The 23,212-nt window shown below is 41.6% G+C and overlaps 1 long non-coding RNA gene across 1 annotated transcript; it reads right to left on the minus strand.

Annotated features, from left to right (window-relative positions):
• Window positions 1–10,280: 10,280 nt before the first annotated feature.
• On the minus strand, window positions 10,281–19,506 carry LOC134163512 (uncharacterized). The gene is made up of 3 exons (XR_009964755.1): window positions 19,449–19,506; window positions 17,407–17,549; window positions 10,281–11,794 (listed from the first exon to the last, which is right to left on the minus strand). It is a non-coding gene; the product is annotated as an uncharacterized LOC134163512 (long non-coding RNA).
• Between the last annotated feature and the right edge of the window lie 3,706 nt (window positions 19,507–23,212).

Here is a 23,212-nt window from a genome sequence, read left to right on the forward strand (position 1 = left end):
TGTTGACAGACTTGTGATCCTTCAGTATTCATATATATTTGGGAACCTCACCACAAGGGGTGAAGGGGATCACCTCGGAATGGTGGAAGAACATAAAATCTGACATCAAAAGCACTTGTCTGATAAGGAGAGCTTTCAACCCAGGGACGCAGATAAGGCCCTGAGTCATAAGAAGCACATTTCTTTCAGAATTGCATCAAAATATCTGTTAAGGGCTGCATTTAATTATGTACAAAATGGATTTTCCCAATTTTGGTGTAAAATAAAGTTGGTATCATCGTTTCTTCAGTGGTTGCAGCATATTGCTGTGTCAGTGAACCCATCTGCTGCACAACTGTCAGGATTGTGGCGCGTCAAACACACGGCTGAAATACCATTCGACAAACACTTGCTCAGCAGATCAAAGGTCACATAAACAAAAGACATCAGTAATCAGGAACCCTGGGTCTATAGTATACAAAAATATTTCAACTACAGCTGCTTCTAAATCTTAGCTGTTGTCTTCCTACTATTTAAGAGACCAGTTGAAAGTCGCAGCTACAATGATGTTTCATCAGGTTAGTAAAAGCCTGGTTCTGCATTTGAAGCAATTAGAGCAAGACATAGAAGAACACCAGTGAAAATCAAAGGAAGTGACAAAATGTCTTTCACCGTTACTCCAGGTCACCACGGAAGGCTCAACCAACCAGGGATTTAAGATTAACACATTTATCAACACGTATGGACAATTCCAGTCCAGCCAGGAACTGTTTTTTGTGTGGTCATGAGGAAAGTGAACTTTTGTATCCTACGTCATCTGACATCTTTTCCCAAATAGCAGAATTTCCTTTCTTCTTCTGGAGAACTTTGCATTTTGCAAGGGAGTGTGTTTATGATCGATTCCCACATCAGAAGTGGTGACATCAGTGATTCCTCTTGCAATTTCCCATCAGTACCCTGGGGACAGGGCTGGCCTTCCTTTGGTAGCACACGCTGAGGTCTCAGGACAGCAGATGCTGTAATATACCAAAGTGCTAGTGTTCTCACCAGGCATTAAAGCCTCTGGAAGTTGCAGGAGTTACCACAATGTGTAGCCTGTATCAGGGTCTGATTGCTCTTTATTTCATGGAGCTCTGTGACAACTAACATGATGTTGCCCAGCAGTTACAGAAAGCAGCGGCTGTGTTGCAGTAGCTGTTGTAATGGAAGGAATCTTGATGTTTGGTTCCAAACTAAGGAGGAACTAGGGTATTTTGCAGTGTGCAGCCTGCAGTTCAGTTGTGTGGATTATCTCCAGATGTGGATAATGTAAAGGGCAGACAAGTGTAGTTTCACTGGGTAGGGTACAAATTAGCTCATCCCTCATTTGCTGCTGCTCTTTCTTTCTTTTCAGGTTCTAGGGGCAAGCTAAGGCTGCTTGAGCTGGAGCATTACAGTGTCACCCTCCCAGACTTCAGGCTTTGCAGGCCCAGGAGAAAGTCTAATCCACTCCCTTCTCTTCCTTGAGGCAGGAGATAGGGGGAATAGGGGGAATCCACATTGTCCCAAGAGGATCTGCATCTGTTGGCCATTCTGGAAGCTATGCAGGAGTATATATTCTCATGTATAAATCCCCATGCTGATGGGCCTACTACAGGTGGTCTGGGGATGTGGGTTATCTATAGCTTTATTTCTAAGGGGTGAGCTCTCTGCCAAGTGAAAAACAGACTTTTCACTGAGTTACACCAAATATGACTTTTTGCTTTTTTTCCCTTCATATGCTGGGGATGTCCCTCTCAAAGAAATGCTTTAACACACACACATCACATGACTCCTGGAGATTCAAGAGCACTGTGAAAAGTGATTTGGCTTGTTTAGGATTTAAGAAACAATTTGCTGAGGTCATTTGACTGTCCGTGATTTAGCAAAATGCTAAGTGGTTAAGGATAATTTTTCAGTTAGGTTGCTGCTAGTCTTTTAGGGGTCTGATGAACATCAGCAGCTGAGCTGATTGATAACTAATCATCTAATTTGGCTGCTAATTGCTTGTTTGACTATCCAGTTACCTGTTTGTTAGATTTTCAGGTGGCGATCAGAAGCAATCAGTCTTCCGGTCACTCAGTCATGACTTGGATGTATACTGAGATGAATTAGCTGTTAGAGTATTTCCAAATGCCATCTGTAAGAAAGTATCTTATGTTCCCAAATAAGAACTAGGATCCTAATAAATTTTAGAGTATTATATGACTTTCCCAAGGAGACACCCCTCACCAGGGGGGCTTTAAAGGTTTGTTACAGAGATTGAGCTAATCTCCCTTTGGTTGCCTGGGTGGAAAGCATGTGTGTGTGCAGTTATGTAACCCCACATACCATGTGTTTCTCTTCTGTTAGTCAGGAAGCAGATTTGTCCTTTTGCCATGTATATTCATCAGGTGTTATCTGACCTCAGGTCCTACTTAAGGAGACATCTAACCGAGGCTGATGGAAGATTTGCCCAGGTAATGGCATCATTAACAGCACTTGTGATAAAAGTGGAGTGTCACAGTGATTGTATGGAACATTGTATGGTAGCTGGGATCTCTGTAAAATCTGTACAAAATTAACTACAGCTGCACAATAGATGATTAAACTAGTTTCCTCATGCTGTAACTCAACCCTCTTTAATACTCATTTAAGAATTCTTTCTCTTTTATAGGATTATAATATACATGAGCCCATTCCTTTCCACCCTTCCTAGTACTCTACAGCAATGCCTTATTTAATACCCTACTTTTATTTTTATTGCTTCTTGCAGTCAGTCTCCTCTCCTCAGCCTTTGTCCTGGGAAGCTTCGCCAAGAAATGGGGAACTTTTTGGTGAGGAAAGTGATGGAAAAGGAACAGAACCACACCAAATTTGTTATACTGGTCCTGCAGCAGAGGTAGCTTTCCCAGAGAAAGATTGGCACAGGGCAGATTCCCCTGCTATGTCTATCTTCACACCTCTGAACCTGCCTATGTTGAGTCCATGTGGGTTAAAATTACATCACTTCTTCAGTCCCCTAAGGTCTTTTTGTTGGATAAGAGGAAATTCCTACCAAGACTCCGTGGAGCTGGTCTGTAACCTTTGTAAAACCTGGGAAATCTGAGGGATGAGGCTTCCTTGCAAATATTCTTAGATCTGGGAACCATTTCAGGAGCTCTTCCTGAAGGAGAAGTGGCTACTTTGAGGAAAATCCTGACTTATTTCATCTCAAGTCAACTGGCTATGTTGGCTGACAACTGAGGATCTATTTCCTATAAAGTGAGAAATGCCTTGGTAAAAAGGGGCCATAAACAAAGCAAGTTTTCAAAGAAATTGAATGCAGTGTGTCAATGCTGTCAGTGTATAACATTCTCATGAATTTGTTACCACAGCACAAAACCAAAGCTCTTTGGGGTTCTTCCCTTCAGTTAATAGTCTGAGGTGCCAGGGAGGAGTTGTGTTTCTCTGATCTGATCAGCAAAATCTGATCCAGAGAATTTCACTGTGTGATTCCTGGGTAGAGTTCAAAAGCTCGTGTATCAGACTGTCTGCTGCCTACAAGAGGATGTGTTATGCCATCTTGACTTAAAGACTTCAAATAAGAAAGAAATTAACATATCCCAAAGTTATTTATTCCAATGGTTAACCATCATTATTGCTAAAATGCACCTTTTGCTTTTTAACCTTTGGGATTAATCTTTTAAGATTTCCTTCACAACTGTGAGGATTTTCTACATGTTTTAATTTTTAAGGAGCCTGAAATTCTTATAGCAAGCTGCTGGAACATGGGTTTTTGAATAAAATATAAGGACGTGGACCTTTTGGAGCCAGTCCAGAGGAGGCCATGAAGATGATTCAAAAGGCTGGAGCATGTCTTCTATGCAGATAGGCTGAGAGAATTGGGGTTGTTCTGCCTGGAGAAGAGAAGGCTCTGGAGAGACCTTAGAGCAGTTTCCAGTGCCTAAAGGGCCTGCAAGAAAGCAGGAGAGGGGCTTTTGACAAGGGTATGTAGGGATAGAACTAAGGGGGAATGGCTTTAAACTGACAAAGGGTAGACTTAGATTAGATATTAGGAACATAGATATATTTCAGTATTAGTAAATTCTTCACTATCAGGCGGTGAGACACTGGCACAGGTTGTCCAGAGAAGCTGTGGCTGTCCCATCCCTGGCAGTGTTCAAGGTCATGTTGGACGGGGCTTGGAGCAAACTGGTCCAGTAGAAAGTGACCCTGCCTGTGGCAGAGGGTTGGAACTGGATGATCTGTCGGGTCCCTTTAACTCAAACCATTCTGTCACTCTATGATTCTATGATGTAGTCATACAGGACCAGCAATCAAATGGATAGAGTTGGAAGGACTGATACAGCCAAATTCTCCAGTCTGTCCAGTAGCAGAAGGTAATTACTGAGTTGCATTGTTTTTACTAGCAAATGACTGAAGACATTTTTCTGGAAAATGAATGCACCCTGATCAAAGGGAGTCTATCTAGTGAGATGAAACGGATTTTAAATATATTTATCCACTAAAATGCTGTGATAAGCTTCTCTTGGTCCCTGCCGGGCAGAAGATGCCTATTACATTCACCTCTAATCTGAGCAGCTCATTGCGTCTAGCAGACCTATTTGCAGCGAGATGCTTGCGGGAGACAAAACCTTGGCATGGGAGGTTGCTTGTCTCTGAGGGCTGTTGGAAGGGGAGCAGAATTCCTTTTCTGCCTCGGTCCACCCACACAAACAGGAAGGGGCTCGTGCCAAATGATAAGTCCAATTTACCATCCAGGGTAACTAGATGCCACAGAGGATTGTTTTCATTTCCACAGGATTTCTAATTAAGGGACATGCTTTAACTGTGTTTTCAATGGCTGAACATCCAAATGACAGTTTGATATGAGCAATTTTTCTGGCAGGCTAGATAAATTCATACCAAAGCTAAAGGATTTTCCGTTTAAAATGGGTACACATCCTTAGATGTGAATCGGATCAAACATTCCCGTAACTAAAAAATCCCCTTTATGTAACAACTTATTTTTAAGGTTCATTCTTTGCAGTTTTAATGATCAAAATCTTTCTCCTGATGTGTCCCAGTCATTGACTCTGCCAAGTGCCTTTTCTTTTTCTGAACTCTGTCTTGTTCCAGTTTGATGAATGAAGGGAAATGTCTATTCCCATTTCTCCTGTCCCACCCAGCCCTAATGAGCAGCAGCATTGTCTGACAGACTCCTGAGGGAATTTGCTACCTGCATAACTGTTGGACTGTGCTGTTGCAGCTGAATTTCTTTTGATGCTTTGTTTTCTAGAGATGTGATCCACAGTCTTGAGAACAGGTGGAAAGGAAAGGTGCTGTTGTCTTTCTTTTGGGGGAAGCTAAGTGCAACAGAATTAGGCTCTTAGGTGCTGTGTGTTTCTGGAATATTGGAAGTCCATCCAGTCATGAAAGATGTTGCTTTGGCTGAGAATATACTGACTTTTATCACCTTCACAGAAATAGATCAAACACACATTCATGAGATACGTGACCAGCAGAGGTGATGTGGGCAGATGTTAAGTGGGTTTGTTACTGTACGAGCCCTAGTATGAAGCTCTTGATAACTAGCCAGGTTCAGCTAGAAAGACTTTGACATTTAGTGTGGGTTAATGAGAACTCTGAGCTTTGAAGGTTATGTGATTGCATGTTCTCCCTTCCCCCATCATCACATGACACCATTCAAAATATGTCTCAGTGGAGAATACAGATATTTTTGGTACTGGCCCAGAAACTTATCAGGTGAAGTGCAATTAATGAATCAAGTGGCTTAAAAATATCTGCCCAGAAGCAGCAGGTACTCTTTTGGTGACTGAGTAACAAGAATTTCATTCAGAAGAACAGCAAAAAGCTTTTCTTACCTCATGTCTTTACAGTGTATTTGTCCTGCTGCTTCCAGGAACACTATATTTTTCCTATACCAATAAAAATACGCCTGCACCTTGGCAAATCACAGGACTGAAAATTCTCAGTTTGTATGTGCTCAGTGCAGATTTAGCTGAAATCCTGAAGAGGTTTCCCTGCCCTGAATGTAGCTGCTGCCCAGGCAGCTGTGGTGGTTGCTGATCTGGGAGGGAGATGCAGGTTGGCTTTAGAGCTTGTTCTGCCTGACCTCTTCTTTCCTGGGTCATCAAATGCCAGAAAATATAGAGCAATCTATCAGTTAAATTCAGATGGGACCAGGACTAGCACAAGCATGGGGGAAGATAGGAGAAAGACGCCTTCAAAGAAATATTCTTATATTCCAAGGCATATTCTTATGTCTGAAGACGTGGCATAAGGAAACTGAACAGGACTTGCAGAGAGATGTGGATTAATAAACTAAGGGAAACTGAGAATGGGTGCAAGCCAGTTGTTTGGGAAAGGACAGAAAAAGCTTCAGATTGGAAATTGGGTGGGGATAGTAAAATCAGGAATGTATGGGACAGAAATAATTATCTGTGATGATAGAGAAGGGGAGGAAGAAGCAGGGGCAGAGAAGCACTGTGTGTGAAGGACAGACATGAATAAGAGTGAGGACTAGCTGGCCAGGCAAAATGAGACAAAGTGTTATAAGGAGGAGAAGTGAGACTGGGTGTGAAAGCAGGACCCCAAGTGAGTTGACTTTGAGAGGAGACCAGTGCTGGCATGAAAGTTGCAGGTGGTTCTCAAACAAGATCAGTTTCAGAGGAGTCAGACTTCGAGACAGATCCATGTCCATTTGTCTCTAGGCTGTAATGAGACCTGGAGCCAGGGGCACACCATCCCACCATATCTGAATTCTTCTCCACCTCTGTTATCCATAGTCAAACACGCCTAAGGCTAGCAGAGTTAAAAAACAGATTGAGGATAGCAAGAAGGCATATACATCATCACCTGCACACCAAGGTCTTAAGGCACAGGCAATCTTGACCTGCATATTTCTAATAGTGTGGAATGATTGAATTTCCAACTGTACTAACATAGTCTGGACTTTGAATGTAGTCTTGGTAACACAGAACAATGGGTTAAGGAGACAGGGAAGCTTTATGTTGTTCCGAAGGGGAAAATTTTAGCAGATAAGCAATTAGCGATAACAAAGATGGAGAGCACAGGGCTGATACATTGTGGCTGAAATACCCATGTTTATTAGTAAAGCCAAGAGGGAAAGACTGTCTCTGTGTTCTTATTTTCTATATAGATTTTCTAATATATTCTAATATATATTTTCTAATACAAATGTTTGGTAGCTCCAAAAGAGGTCATGGCTCCGATCCTGAGCACTCAACACTATTACAGGAAGATGGTATTTGCATTAAAGAGCCTATAGTTTAAATAGACAAGGCAGACGCAGAGTGGGAGAGGAGCAAGAGCACCAAGAGGTAAAGCAGGTGGCAATGGTTAGCAGCAGAGCTGGTCGCTGAACTTCTGAATCCCAGTGCACTGATGTGTCTGTTAAATTGTACTGCTGTTTACAGTTGTATTAAAGCCAAAAGGAGGTCTGAGTAAATGCTCAAGGCTCAAAGCACTATGGGATTTCTGCCCTAGAAACCAGAATCTGAAATGGGTTGATCTTATTTTTAAAGGAAAAAGCAAATGGATTGGTTCCTATTCTGAATGGTCCTGCTGCCACCATAGCACACAGTGAGTGCTCTGTTATGAGAGAAGAAATCCCATTAAAATGAGTAGGACTACAGCCCTGAGCCCTGGTGGGAGATGCAGACATACTGAAAGCTGTTTATATTGGCTAAGAAATACACAGGTTAATAGTAATTTTAGCGTTTACACAGGACCTAGAAAAGTCCTCAAAACTTTGCACAACAAATAAAATAAGTTGTTAATTACTTGTCCTGAAGATTTATATAATGCAATGTTAGTCCTACAGAAGCAAAGTTAGGGCAGCAAGAACAGAAGCTTTGATTGCAGATCACATGAAAGCAGTTATACTAGGGAACACACCAGCCTTGTGTTCTCTCTACCCAGACCAGCCACTTGCTTCTGGGGCATTGATTTACTCAATGTTTGTGCAGTCAAATTCCATACTAGATTTAGCAGGAGTCTTTTTGTATACAAATCTCAACTTCTCTTCCCTCCCATCAAAAATAGCTGAAAATGCCAATACATTACGAGATTTGTTTCTAGGATTTTGCTGGCCATTTGAAAAATGGAAGTTTTAAAATTAAGTGTTTAGTTGCTTTTCTGGACAGTGATGTTTGACTAACACCAATAAAGCCATCAGAAGCAATAAATCTGGATAGTTATGTCACAACTGAAAAAGAGAATGACAGCATATGTTTTAGTTGAGTTTATTTAGGACATCACGCTGCTAAAATCAGTCCACAAAATGGTCAAATTTCATAAAGGTAACATTCAGACTATTTGTACTCAATTATACGTTTATTTAAAATTTCCACTTGGTTTACTGATGTAAATGTATTGTTCATTTTTCACATACCAAGCCCTGTTATTTAGTCTCAAGGGAATTATTGTTACAAATTTAACAACTGTGACATACTAAAGAGCACATTTAAGGAAGAGATTAAGGGTTGAAAGGATGTGACCAAATGTTTCCGTGGTGTTTTGCCAAAATGTCACTAAAATGCCAGTGCGATTTTAATAAGAGTTGCTCTTTCAGAGCTCATCTTGCCCACCAAAAAAAATAAGATTAATCTTGCCTGCATCAGTAGCAGGCATACTTTCATTGCATTTGCCAGAAGATAATTTCCTAAGTTTTATTTTCATTTTAGAAACTACTTTTAACCACTGGGTGATTAACTTGTTAGGTCTCTGCATTATGCAGCTGATCAGCAAGGAGGAGGTTGATAGGTCAGAATGTGTCAGCAAAAATGTTCGAATTAGATGCCTCATGTAGGCACTTATGTCCCTAATTATCAACTGGCTGATAGTGTCAGGAACTGATTTTCACGAAGTTCTTTGTTCTTGGAAAGTCACGCCCCAAACTGGACAATGAAACATAGAAACTTGAAACATCAATGGTTACTTCTGAGAAACTCCAGCCTCATGTCAAAGTGAATTGTGAATGGTGCATGGGCAAATCTGGGAAATGCTATCACTGCTTATTTTTCTGTAATTTTATTGCCTTTCTAAAGTTGTCAAAGTGAGACTGTTGCAAGAAGCAGTTTTGCATATATGATTTTCTATCAGGAGAGAGCTTCCTAGAGAATCACAGAACGATAGAATGATTTGGGTTGGAAGGGACTTTAAAGGCCATGTAGTTCCACCTCCCTGACACAGGCAGGGACACCTTCCACTAGACCAGGTTGCTCCAAGCCCCATCCAACCTGGCCTTGAGCAGTGACAGGGATGGGGCAGCCCCAGCTTCTCTGGACAACCACCACTCAGGGCCTCACCACCCTACAGGGAAGAACTTATCTAAAGATCTAAATCTCCCCTCTTTCAGTTTACAGCCATTCCCCCTTGTCCTATCCCTCCCCGTTTCAGCCCCTTTAGGTACTGGAAGGTCATTCTAAGCTCTCCCCAGACCCTTCTCTTCTCCAGGCTGAACATGCCCAGCTCTCTCAGCCTGTCTCCATAGTGGAGGTGCTCCAGCCCTCTGAGCATCTTCATGGCCTCCTCTGGACTCGCTCCAACAGGTCCACGTCCTTCTTGGGGAGGAAGGACATGGACCTGTTGGGGGGGCCCAAAACTGGATGCAGTACTGTAGGTGGGGTCTCACAAGAGCAGCGTAGAGAGGAAGAATCAGTTCCCTTGACCTTGAAAGTAGTAGTGCTAGAAGGCACATCCCCAGATTAATCTATTTTAAGCATTTTAACCTAGAGTAAGTTTTCTAGAACTGTTTTTCTACCTATGTGGACCATCTAAAAGTTCCACATGTGATTTTCTCCTCCCTGACCTCTAGCGCTCTCTAAAGGTGGAATGAACCGAGTCGCTATCTGAGTGCTATCTTGTGATCACCTTCTTCCAGCTGCCTGCTGCAAGTGTCACTCTTGCTCTGATCTGAGGCCAGTGGCATGAGGAACAATGTAAGGCTATCTGCTGGTTAGGGTGGCTTGAACCCTGCAGACTTTGCTCAGGCTGGGACTGAGGGCCTTGGGCTGATCTCCTGGGCCATGGGCAGGGATGTAGAGTGGAACCCCGTTAGGGCCCTTAAGGCCTATTAGTGCCCTCAGGGCCCTGACACAGAGAAAGAGTCCTGATGCTGATGCAGAGTGGGCAATTTGAGAAACAAAACGATGTTTTCTTTGTGTTCTGAACCTTACACAGGATGATTCACTTTGAGATGATTAGGATAGCTTGTGGTGGCCACACTGAAATGCAAACCGGTAACACTAAGGGAGTAACATTAACAGTAACAGTGACATTTTCCTCTCCCAGGCCACAGGACTGGGGGCTCTCCCTTCTACGCCAATGTGTGGCAGATTTTCTTTACTTAATTTTCCTGCAAGGCTATGATAGTGTATGCCCAGGAAAACAGAATCTCTTTCCTTTTTGTCTCGAAGCCTTTAATTATTTTCAATTGTATTAAAATAAAATAAAATAAAAAGAAAAAGTAGGAAGAACATGCCTGAGAACTACAGCTCCGGAGCCTCCAGGTTTTTCCAGGTTTCCTCCTGAGAAGAGCTTGGTCCTGTCACTTGCCTGAATGTGTTTATCAAATGCGACATGCATATGGACCAGTGGTGGGGGCACATGCAGAGTACTGGTATGCCTCCAGGAGGGATAGTGAGGAAGCAGCTCCTTTAGACTGTTCAAGGGCACACTTGTGATTTGGATGTGCTTAGCTAGCTGTACATCATTATGGAGACATTATAGCCCGTGGCTTGGCAGCAGCTGTGTCATTAAAATATATAAGATGTTACCAAAGGAAGCACTTGGCAAATCTTTTTTTGGCTTCCCCAGACATAAACAACCACATTTTCTCAACAATGGTAGGTTATGGCTGGGGGTGAGTCACTAATGTATTTAGAAGGATGCCCTCTCCCTGCACAGAGGAGACCACAATTGGCTAAAATAAGCCAAGACAGGGTAACCCTCGTGGTTGAGGGGCACATTGGGGAATTCCCAGATAGCTTTCTAAAATCTATGCATTATACACCACTGCTGGTCTGCATAGAGCTCTGCAGGAGCCCTCTGAATCTGTGAAGGACAGATTCTCCAGTGCTAGAAACTGGTGCAGCCCTTTAGTACCTGTGCAGATAATCTCACTTTTACTATCTGAAGGATTCTGTTTAGGAGCAGACTGTGGTTCAGTTGCTAGTTAGAAGCGAACTTGGTCATTTCTGGTGTTTATGGTCATTTAAGGGAGGTACCTGCCATGGAATTCAAAGGGGACTTTGAACATCATGTGGTAATCTGGAGATAAAATTTAGTCCGTGTATCTGGTAAGTCATTTATGAAACTTTGATTTCCACTTTTGTATTAACCTAGTGCTCAGGAGATTTATATATGGCCCAAGCTATAGAATGAGTTCTTTTTGTTACACCTAAGTTTCAAAGAGAAAGTGTGGTGAAGATGTAGTGTCATGATTGGTTCAGAAAAGTCCACAGAAAAGATCTGCAACTTGGAGAAGTATATCTTCATTCCTGGATGATGTGGTAACAGTTTAGCTTGTACAGCTGATTTTACAAAAATATTTATTTCAGTGAAATTAATTCCAGCTCACTTTCAGTTTTTTCTTTTAGTATTTTGCCTTGTTCCTTCATTTGGCTCATGATGAGGTGAGAGTTGCAGTGATGGCATGTAGAAACTCACATTTGCAATAACATTAACAATGCGGTCTTATGAAGAGCACCATAAGGCTCCACACAGCCATATGCACTTCTGCACCAACACCAGGATGTCGAAATTCAAGTGAGAAAGACTTCACATCGGCCTGGTAATGTAACAAAGCAATATTAACATTTTCAGAAAACATTCTGAAATCAGTTTGGTTTGGCTCGCCGTTCAGATACTCAAGCCAAAGAGACTGTCCTGAGAGTGGTGTAAACAGAGAAGCAATACATAGGAAGTGAGCTTGCAGGACCTGAAGTGTCATTTAAATAAGGCAGTTAAGGGTGGTGGTAGAGCTTTGTAAAATCCCTTGGTTTTCTAACCTATGCATACATACTTGAAACACGTAAGAAAACCCTGCACACACCACTCCACAGCGTGGGGACACTTTTCATCCTGATGCTCACTAAGAAATTCATAGGAACCTTTATTTGATACTTTTTCTGTAGCTCACCTCAGCTATCTAAAGTTTAGAGAAAGGTGCCAGCCAAGTACTGTGAGACAGTTGCTGTAGGCGTTGAAAGAGGAAGTGAAGGTAGTGCTATCCTGCAGTCTGTCCATTGCAAAAAGATAACAGCAGTGCTTTTTAATCTAGCAGCAAAAGGAATAACATGAACTGATAGGTGGGAACCTGAGGATGAACATTTCTGAACAAGAAAATGTAAGTAAATAGCAACACAGAGTAATTAAACATTGCTGCATTTTACTAAGGGATGCCTTGAATGCTTCATCTCTGAAAGTCTTAATAGCCTTGCAGGGAGGATACTCTAATTCAGCCACTGTTTAGTGGGGTCAGTACAGGGATTAGGGGTTGAAATCCCATTGCCATTGGGACAGAAGTTTAATTAGAGTGGCTACAACAACCCCTTCAACGCTTAATACTTTTTACTCCAGATGGGTTTGGCGGACTGAGTCTGTGGATGTCCTTGATAACTCCCTGACTGTGTATGCCTGAACAGATTTTATTCGAATGGTAGTTTGGGAATTGGTTGTTCTTTGTATGCGTACTTATATTTACATGTGAACAGGAATATTTGTTCTTCATCAGCCTTTGTTCTCCTATTTTTCAAAGGATTATTCATCCCCTCAAAGATTAGAATCAGCTCCATCTGATTTAGGTGACAGTTCTCACCCCATGAGCAGCAAGACATTGAAATGAACTGTTTCTGGAATGAGCCATTGTTGATCCAAGCTGTCCAACAAGTACTTGAATAACAAATATCTCTTACCAAACCAGTGTTGGTTCATGAACAGAGAAAAAGAGTGAAGTTCCCTGGATTGCTTGTTTGCAAAACACAGTTCAGCCATTTCTTTGCCAAAGTAGAGCTGTCAGGAGCTAGCTCCTTAACTGCTATAAACCAACTCAACTCATTGACTTCAGTGCTGAGGTGATAATTTACGTTAATTGATCATCCAGCCTCAAAAGTGCAGCAAGATAGTGTGAAAAAAAAAAACCAACAAACTGTGGGGAATGGTAGTAAAACATTTCAGAATAACCGGAGAAATTTCTGGGATAAATCATAGATATGATATTTCCCTGTACCTCCCCCCCCCCCCCCCCCCATTTGCAGCTAGAAAAACTGCTGTGCTCACTTTGCTAGGTCATCACCATTAACAGAACACTATCTGATCGAATACTTCAGATTTTCCACTGAAGTTATGTTTATGGGCTTAGCAGATCAACTGGCTCAAGTATAAAAATTGTAAGAATTTCAAACGTTAGAAATTGAATCATTTGCTTATTCTTCTCTTCTGTAGTTTGGTAATGAGACATTTGTATAAGGAGACATCATGCCCAAAGTAGGAAACCTGTCAAACAGCAAGCTCTTCAGGCCAAGCAAGCGCTGTGTAGTATTCTGCATCTGTACAGCTGCTGGTACTTTTGAAGTTGTCATGTTTGTCTCTGGATAAATATTGTCGGGAAATTGTGCCTCCTTGAACTCAAAGCAGATTTGAAATGAGCCAAACCCAGGGGGTGGCCATTGTGTATACTGATGGGTGTAGAGTCAGCACTAAGTCAAACAGCTGTGTAAGGAGGATACAGCCATCCAGATCGTAGAACTATAGAATCATTTAGGTAGGAAAAGACCTTTAAAATCATCAAGTCCAACTGTAAATGAAACAAACACGAGGACTAAAGCAGTAAAATGTTATTGCCTTACACTGAAAACAGGTCTGTGTGTGTGTGGAAGTTTGAGGGTCTAAAAAAGGGAATGGGTAACTTGTGGATTCAATTGGGCTGGACAGGAATCTTAATGGAGAAGTTCCCCTCCTGTCAGAATGGCAACAAACATCCTTCAGCACTAAGTTAACTTTCTATTAACATGTTTAAAGCTAATTTGCTATCATTTAGCACATTATATTCATGGCACTTGGAAACAGGAATTCAGTAAGGCACTTAATTAAGGGTTATTAGCATTATTTACTACCGGTGCTGTTGTAGTGTTTTAGAGGCACTTCTCAGGTTGCTTTTTGCTATGGCTTATACAAATATAAGAAGAGGCAGTTCCTCTCCAAAATATTTCCATTTAAGAACACTGCTTAGCATTAATAGAAATACCAGCACCCCTCTCCCAAATGTGAATCAAGATCTCTTTTTTAATGAACAGATAATACCAGCTACTAAGGATATGTGAGTGACTTCACTTTTTGCTCATTTGCCACTCATGTTTCATGGATGAAAAAAATGTTGGTATGAGATTTCTGAATTACTTCTACAGTAAGTAATTCCAGCAGAAATGTTTCCAAAGAACTAATCTGTGAAATCGTGTAAATGCCAGGGCATATATTGCACACTTTACTAGTTAATGGGATGGTGAATCCTGTGACAGTTATCTTGTTCCAAATGTAGGAGGCTTTTCTAACAAACTTTTGTGGAGGATAGGAAAAATCTGGACATTAGCTGTGGAGTTTTAAACGCTCTTAAAACAAGAACAATTGTTAGAAGCTTTTAGAATAGCTTCTCTAGTATCCAGTTAAATTTCAGAGTCCTACAATGTCTGTAATTGGGAATAGCCTGACTCACTCCAACAAAACCATAGCAGCTGAAGATTTGGCCCATAAGATGTATCCAAAATCCTGCAAATTCCTACAAAAAGGAATTCTTTGTCTCCATTAGCAGTTCAACACACACTCACTACAGAGATCTCACTGGAGGTAAAGCATTAAACCCCTTTTAAAAATGGTTTAGTTGGCTAATTAGACAATAAGCATAAACCTGATGCATCCAGCTGTACAAATAAAACGTGACTTTAAAGTTTAATGTCCTGCGTGCACAGAATAGTCATGAACTTGGAGCCAAGATGGGCTGAGAGGAAGGTGGCTGGCTTACAGCTCAGTAGTGGTGTGTCTGAAGGTAGAAACCTTTTGAGAGCTAAAAGTTTATTTTAAGTGTAACTAAAAGGAACTAAGTACCAGTTACCACAAATAGGGTGATCTTTATCTTCCTTGTGTGGAGGGAAAAGAATCTTGAAAGACTTGGGCAGCCGCAGGTTTCACGAAGAGGGTATCTCCCGCACATTGCTGACATGTCTTTCATATTTTGGGTGCTACCTTACCGTTGAAAGAAATTAACAGGTCATTTTAATGGCCTCTTACGCCCTGGGCTCCTGGGTAGGTGTGATCAAGTAGCTAAACACTTACATAACTGACATTTCTCCCCTCCATCCTAATGCATCCATCCTGCAATTGTTTAAGGAAAATTAGTCTCCTCTTGTGCATTTTTCCACTTTGGCTATCTCGAAATGGCACCTGTAAGCACTCACTTTGAGAGATTGCTAATGTGCTAATTACCCAGGACCCAAAAATGCAAGCTGTAAACAAATGAGGACTGTATTTATAATCAATCAATTTTATGACCTTCTGATGGTGATGATATCAGTGGAGTTTACATTGGGAGCCCTTGTACTCCTCCAGGGCAGCTGTGCCCTTCTGTTTTAGTTACGGCTGGAAGAAGATTTTTTGCTAATTTACTTTATAGTAGGCTTTCTTAAGAAAAATATTACCTTCCCTAAACAGCTGAGCCCGTTACAAGTCTCTTTTTAAATAATGAAAACACATGGACTGTCAGTACCTTCAGGATGTATTGTCAGGTGACGAGCTGTTTTCAAAACACCCATGGCAGAAAGTAATGACTTCAGAGCAAAATATTGTTCTCATTGGTATAAGTTGCCGTGAGACAAATCCCACACCCTCTGATGTCAATGGAAAGACTGTTTGACTTAAAAGAGGACTGGATCAGGCCCTGACAGAAATGTTGCCATCATAAAACACCAAAAATGCTTTACGGTTCATACATTTAAAAAATGCTCTGCTCACTGGTGATCTTCTGCGCAGTTTACCTGGCTACATATAGCTTGTAATTTTTGTGTTTGCTTTGCAATGGATTTATGATAGGAGAATGTCCATAAAGTCTGATTTGTGACGTGTTAAAATGATGTCCTGGAAAGCCACACAATGCCAAGGTATACAAGATGCCCTGTAATACCTCAGCTTGAGGAAAGCTATCCAACTTTCCTGATGTTACTAAGTTCTTACAAAGAAAAACAATGTTGTTTAACCATAGCCAGATGTGTTAAAAATAGCTCGATTCTGTGCCCTTGTTTCTTTTATTGGAATTTTTATCTTTTAAATCTAAATTCAGGTTAGATTTTGAGGACAGAACTGTTTCCTAGATTTCCCAAAGCTTTGCTCAGGTGGTTACTGATTTGAGCAGCTTTTAAAATGGGGCAGGATGGAGGCCCTCTGTGTCCATGACTATGAGCCCTCAAGGTGAAAGCCCAGAGATAAGCTTCAAACCAGCAGCAGATGCAAGCTGTTCAGCATAATTCCTTTCTCTCAAAATTGTACCCTGATTTAATCATGGGTTATAGATGATACTTGTTCTTTGGGGTTGTTAAGGATGTGGCTCTTCAGAGAGGATCAGAGCTCCATTTTTCCTGCATCATACCGCCTATGATCAGATGCCTGAGAGGACTATGAGGATGCTGGACTGATCATTCCACTGATGCTGGATGACTGATGAAATTAGTAATCCAAAAAGGTGCTCTGGAGCTCTTTTGAACTTCTGCGAATTAGTTCTTTGCTTATGCTAAGGGGATGAGAGCTGCTCCTGCCTGTGGGCTGGCATTGCCAATTGGAGGGACAGGACTGTGCTGTCCCCTGGGGACTTCTTGCTACCCTGGACTGCAGGGAGGCAGTGGGCGAGCTGGGCAGAGGGCTCAGGGAGCCCCTGGGAGAGTGCTGCCCTCATCTTAGAAAGCTGAGCTTTTGCAGTCCTGTTTGCAGGCAGGCAGCTGGCCAGACAGCTGGATTGCCATGGAAAGACAGTGTCTGGCCTTTTTAAAAGAGAAACTTGCTAGATTTATGTGTGAGAATAGATGTAGTCCTTCTGGAGTTGACGCGGTCTAATGAATGAGATGGGGAGTAAAATACTTTATACTTGCTATCAGGGGTTAACGACTCCTGCCCTCTCCATTTTCCCCTGCTCATGTTTTCCCTTTCTCTCCCTCCTCCAGTCCCAGTCCTCCCCTGCTGTGTGTCTGTATTTTCCGAGCAGTGGCACCACCTGGTTTGTTTTCTGTGTCAGGTATATTACAGACTGTCTGTCAGAGGTTAACTGCCACAGCCAGATCAGCCTTTTCTCTTATTGTACCTGGTCTAAACTCCTTCCCTGCCCGGATGCCTCTTGTTATGTTTGCCAGAATGTAATGGTACCTGGAGAAAGCAGCTCTTTTGGTCATTTTTAGTTTCTCAGTGGTTAGCAGGATGGTGAGGATGGTGTCTCTGCCTGCCCATGGTCTTGGGAACTCACTGAGTGTGCCTCCATCGCTCTGCCTGGGTGCTAGAGCCTGAAAGACCTAAGAGCAGAGAAATGCACTTCAGTTACACGTCAGAAACTATATTTGCCTTTTCTGTTCTCAGAGAAAACACTGATGTGAATTTTCCTCTGTTGATGCCGACTCTGGCTGTGTCCCCAGTCCATATCAAAGGGTCAATAACCCTTCCCAGCTGCCTACATGGAAGAGAAACTTCAGCTTGCGGCTCAGATGGGAGCTCTGGGGTGGTTGTACAGGTGCTTGGCCTTAACCCTGAAAGAAGCAGGGCCTTCTGTTCTGGGCCAAGAGTATATTTGGGCCCTGGAGAACATACAGAAAGTCCTGGCTTATTTCAGGGTTGAGGCCAAGCAAAGAGGATAGTAAGAGGAGATTTAATACAACTGTTTGTTGTAGGCAGCTACAAAGATGATGAGATCAAAACACTTCTTGGCAGTGGCAGGTGATAAAATAAGGGGCAGTGGCCACGGATTGAAGTGTGTGGGAGTGAGGTTCACGCTGGACATTAGGCAAAACTTTTTTCCTGGAAGAGGAATGCAATGTTGGAACAAGCTGCTAGTGGAGGGGGAGAAGAGGGAAGTCTTCATCCCTGGAAGTTTTCAAGACTCAGCTAGAAATACATCATCTCACACATAGCCTTTTCTCAATGGGCACTGGCACAAGCCCAGGTACACAGTTGCTCAACTGTCTCAGGACTGTGTCTCTCTTAACATTCTCATAAACTGCACACAGACTCATCCCCTCAGCAAAAATTGAGCATGTTTTACTGCAAAACTGAAGGGATAAACCAAAACTTTTCTTGGAGCAACTCTCCAGACTATGAAGGATATATCAGCATCAAGCTGCCCGTGATGCTGCTCCCCTCTGCATCTGCAGTGGGATGGAGACTTTTAGTTGTAAATCCATGAGCTATTTGCCCTTGGACCGCTGCCTTGTTTTGTAGATGGGAGAAATGTCTGTATGAACAATTACTGTTTTCCTAGTAATATGGTTATTGTCTGCGAGATTCCTTTCTCTGCTGGTGCAGCAACTGGGAATAGTGTGATGAATGACGAACTGGATGGTCCCAAAATTAAGGCATTGTAATACTGCCTGGGAAAATGGGGCTTCCGTGTTCCTAGGTGGGGCAGTCCCTTTATGGAACATTTCCTGGGGGTCACTGTTTGTAAGCTGCTCACCTTCTGTTTTCCTGACTTATGATCCTACAAATTTGATATGCAAAAGAGCAAAGGACCACCAGCAGCCACTTTATGCAACAAGAGCAGTATGCTGAGTGTATAAAGTAGTATATAATGTTAAATACTGTGAATAATCATGTCCAAGGCATATCAAATTGGGATCTGAAAATTAATGGGCACTTTTGACCTTCTTTCTGTGCCTCAGCTCCTTGCCTATAAAATGGGAAGTGCACTACTTGCCCATTATGCAGGGTGAGCAGCAGTTGATTAATATTGGGCAAGCACTCATATATTACATTTAAATGCTCTTTTGAAAAACCGAGAGAGAAATTATTAATCCTGCCTTTGGAGCAGGGCTTGGGTTGCATAAGAAGGCACAGAGACATAGTGCATAGTGAAGAGGGGCAAAATATTGAACAGCCGCTCATTCATTTGGTATTATTCACTGTGTGTGAATAAGATACATAAACGTGGTCTGAAATGATGCTGTAATTAAAGACCCCATTGCGAGACATAAGCACAAGAGAGCTGTAGTGAGGTATCTGCTTAACTGGCAGTGCTCGATTTTGAAGCCTAAATGCATATATTTTAAAATGTCATTTTAAATATGGTTCCTCAGGACAGAAAGCTTATGTTTAAACAAAGATCTTTAATTTGATTAGCCAGGAATTGCATCCGTTTTTGCTTTTCAGTCTTTTAAATTAATTAATTATTAGAAGGCAGTGCCCAGAAATTAAATACTTACCAGTACAGGTACTAATGTGATTTCAGAGAAAGAATCAAATTGTACGAGTTCTGGAAAGAGCCTTCTATTTAAATAGCTTCAGACACTGAATCAGAAACAGTAACTACATCGGGTGACTCAAAGTACACAGCAAATACAAGTATCTCAACAGATACAGGGATCAGATAAAATCAATAATTCAGGTGTGTTTATGCAATACTGGAAAATTCCAGTGAACAGCAAATCTCTGTGTAAGGTACTGAGATTAAGGTTATATTTTTTTCCAAGTGATTCAAGATGAATAGAGGGTCCTGAATACAATGGATTAATCGTTAAATACTGGAGTTAAGTTTTCTCACTGGGGCAGTAGGCAAAAGGATGGAGGTTTGTGATGCAGAACAACACAGATGAACTATGAATCAGAACCAGCTTGCAGCTCTAAAGTATCAGCAGGACTGCAGTTGGTAATAATAAACAATACTGTTGGTGACAGGCATTTTACAAAGATTAGGGTTGATCTTCATCACCAGAAATATTTTTCCTCAGCCCTGCATTTGCTGCATTTTTTCCAAGTATTTTGTGTTGCCTGTTAGCCTGTGGAACACTAGAGCATCTCTAGCATCACTGGGTGTCTCTTTGCCAAGTTCCAGGAATAGAAGAACAGCTATCAAGAAAGGTCATTTTTCTGGTATTCCGACTTGCACAGTGAAATGCAAGGCATTTGAAAAATAATTCTGGGAACTTGGCTGGTGCTCCTTGGGATTACCCATCCATTACCCATTTCCTCTTTTCACAGACCAAATGGCAGAACTCAAATGGGAAGGTTTCATGAGAAGAACAAGTTCCCCCACTAGTGTTATACCTCTTCGTCATGGAAGAGTAACATGGTGCATGATACCAGATTATCTTCTGCCATCTTCCTCCCAGGCATATGGCTAACAGATACTAACTTATGCACACATGAAGAGGAGAGTGTCTTCCATCTTGTGGTACTGTAGTGCCATCAGCCCCCTCAGACCAAAGGAAGATACTGCTTAGCAAGGCGCATTGGAACTCCTGAGCTGCTGCTGCCTCAGTTGTGCTGGGATGCTAAAAGACATAATGTGAGACTATCTTTCAGGTCTAATTGCTACCTAAAGAACCAGGAGTGCAGTTTTGTAAAAAATAACATGAAGGTGACCTATAAACTGAATTAGTAAAATTAACCAGTCAAATTCCTTATGATCAGACTTCAGTGTCTCTGTGTCACCATCAGGTTTGGTTACTCCAGGCACTCAGAATCAGGGTCCTGAATTTTTCTCCCTTACTGCTATTTCTCTGCTATGTTTAACCATCTTCCCATTAGGATTAAACTGATATTAATTTTTCTTGGGAGCTAATTTTTTTTACCCATGCAAACAATTACTAGTTATTCTTAGAGCTAGTGTAATCTCTTGCATACAGCTGCCTTTGATTACCATGTTTCTGAGGCCCCCCTATTATTTTGCCTCCTAAGTGAAGCCTTATATGATATTATAGTCACAGCAGAGCAGAAATTTTGCAAGTCTGAAAGAACAGAGTGGAAACAGTTGTCAGAAGCTGGAAGCTTCGGTCCTGTTGCATGGTCACTGCCTGCTGGTCCCTAATGCATGCAGAGCAGAAGCTGGAGTTCGGTGACAGAAAAGTGTGAGGGACTTTCTGCTGATGAATCTGGAGTCCTGGTGGCCACCAGTATTACTCCTGAGTGTAAAACACTCAGCTTTTCTTTTTTTCTGCATATACTAGATGGTTGCATAGGGTTGTGGGTCTAACACATCAAGTCAAGTGTCTGTGGAGGGGCAGAGCTCACTGGGATGGGTTTGATGCCTGTAAGATTGGGGCATTATTTTGGAGCAAGCATTTGGGCTTTCTCCTGAACAGGTGTGGAGGAGCCTTGCTTACTTGCAAGGTTGCCATGAGACTCACTGACTTGGTATGCTTAATCTTCAAGCGAAGAAAGAGAAATAAGTAGGAAAATGGGCCTGCATTTCTTGGGCTGAGTGATGGAACAGCTAATACTGCCTGGAGTGATGTCCGCCTTGGGTCAAGTGGTGCACAGCTACAAATCATGGGTAGCATCTACTAGTAATCCCACAGCTGCATCCTCTCTAGAGAAAGAAACTTACTGAGAAGTTAAAATATGTGCATTTCATTCCTAAAGCAAGGTTTTTAAGTTTGCTTCAGATATGTTATATAGAGATTATTTAAGTACAGCGTTTCAGACCTAATTCTGCAAAAAGGCTTACCTTTATGGGTTGCATTGAAATAAGCAAGTATTCCAATCTTCGCAGAATTGATGCTCTCAGTAGGGATGGATGGATAATTTTCTGATGCAACAGTTTTCAAATGGTTCAATGGCTGCCAAAACCTAACAAAAACAGTTTAAGGAAATACACTTTTTCATTCTGAAACAAAAAATAGGAAAATGTTGAGGAAAAGGATTTTTTTTTCCCCGTTTTCCTATGGAATTTTCATAAGAAAACAAATAATTTCCTGAGTAGTTCCAGCTTTAAATAGTTTCTTTAACTGTCTTGGTTTATTGACATGAGAGTACAGCAAGCTAAGGTGTTTGGTTTCTTTTTTTTTTTCTTCAAAGGAGCACATGTTCATAGAGATTAACTATGAATAAAGGTACAGATAGAGATACTCTGATACATGCACAGATTTGGCAGATGCAACTTTAGCCACTAAAGAGCTAAAACCTACAAAGCAGTTTTGTCAACTATAGAAAGCTAAATATATATTTCAAAAAAAATCAGATATTTTAAGTGTATATAAGCTGGCACACAGCTGTTAATTTTGACTTCAAGAGTGTAGCCTAGCTTTTAAAATGGTCATCTTTGATTCTCCAGCCTGTCAGCAGCTGCAGATACGAGTAGCTTTGTATATACAGTTTCTTTGGTAATATCTACTCAGCGCTGAAGCACAACCTTTGGTTTTGCTTTGTCCCCTGCCTGCTTTCCACCCACATGGCTGCACACACAGGGCACATCATGGAGGCAGCGGAAGGGCCACCTGCGGTGTGTCCCTCTTGGATGGGCTTTCTGGAAATACTTGTGTGTTTTGAGTCACCCTGCTGTGGGATTTGAATCTTTTTACTCTACCTATACTGTTTTTTATGTGTTTCAGAACAGGGGCAATTTCTTTCTCTGCAGCAGACTCAGCATCACAGATTTTACCAGGGGCCTCTAGGTGCTACCAAACTGCAGATATTAAGAACAGCTTGTAGGCCTGGGCACCAAAGTTTCTTACAACACTTATTTATTACCAGTCTCATATAACTCATTCATGGTAAACAATGCAGGTTTTATTATGTGTAAGTAATAGGAGACCTTTGCTTTTTCCACTAACAAACATGCCATGGGTAATTATTCCTGTATTAAAACGACATGTGGACATATTTGCGACATGCAACAGTTCCATTTCTTTGAAGAGAAGTATTATTCTAAACAAGGTTAGCCACCATTTATTTTGAGGGGCTCTTGCATTTCTGTGTTCGAAGCGCTTTGCGGCTTTCCTTGTCTATTTGATAATCATTAACATGTTCCGTTGTTAACCTTCAAGCAGCTTTGCTTGAAACTTTATATGCAACTTTTTAAACATTTGTCTTGCATTGCAGACTGTGGTTTGCTGGGGCTGTTTTTATGATCACTGGTGGTAAAATCAGGAAGATGAAAAATGGGTGTGTATTGAAGAGCAGCATATCCAGCGTTCTAAGTCTTAAATTAGAGTGATGAGCATAAACATTGCAAACAGAGCTTTTTCAA

This window comes from Pezoporus occidentalis, unplaced genomic scaffold (assembly GCF_034315485.1).
Source record: "Pezoporus occidentalis ecotype Australia unplaced genomic scaffold, CSIRO_AGI_Poc_V1 ctg200, whole genome shotgun sequence".
Taxonomy (NCBI): Eukaryota; Metazoa; Chordata; class Aves; order Psittaciformes; family Psittacidae; genus Pezoporus; species Pezoporus occidentalis.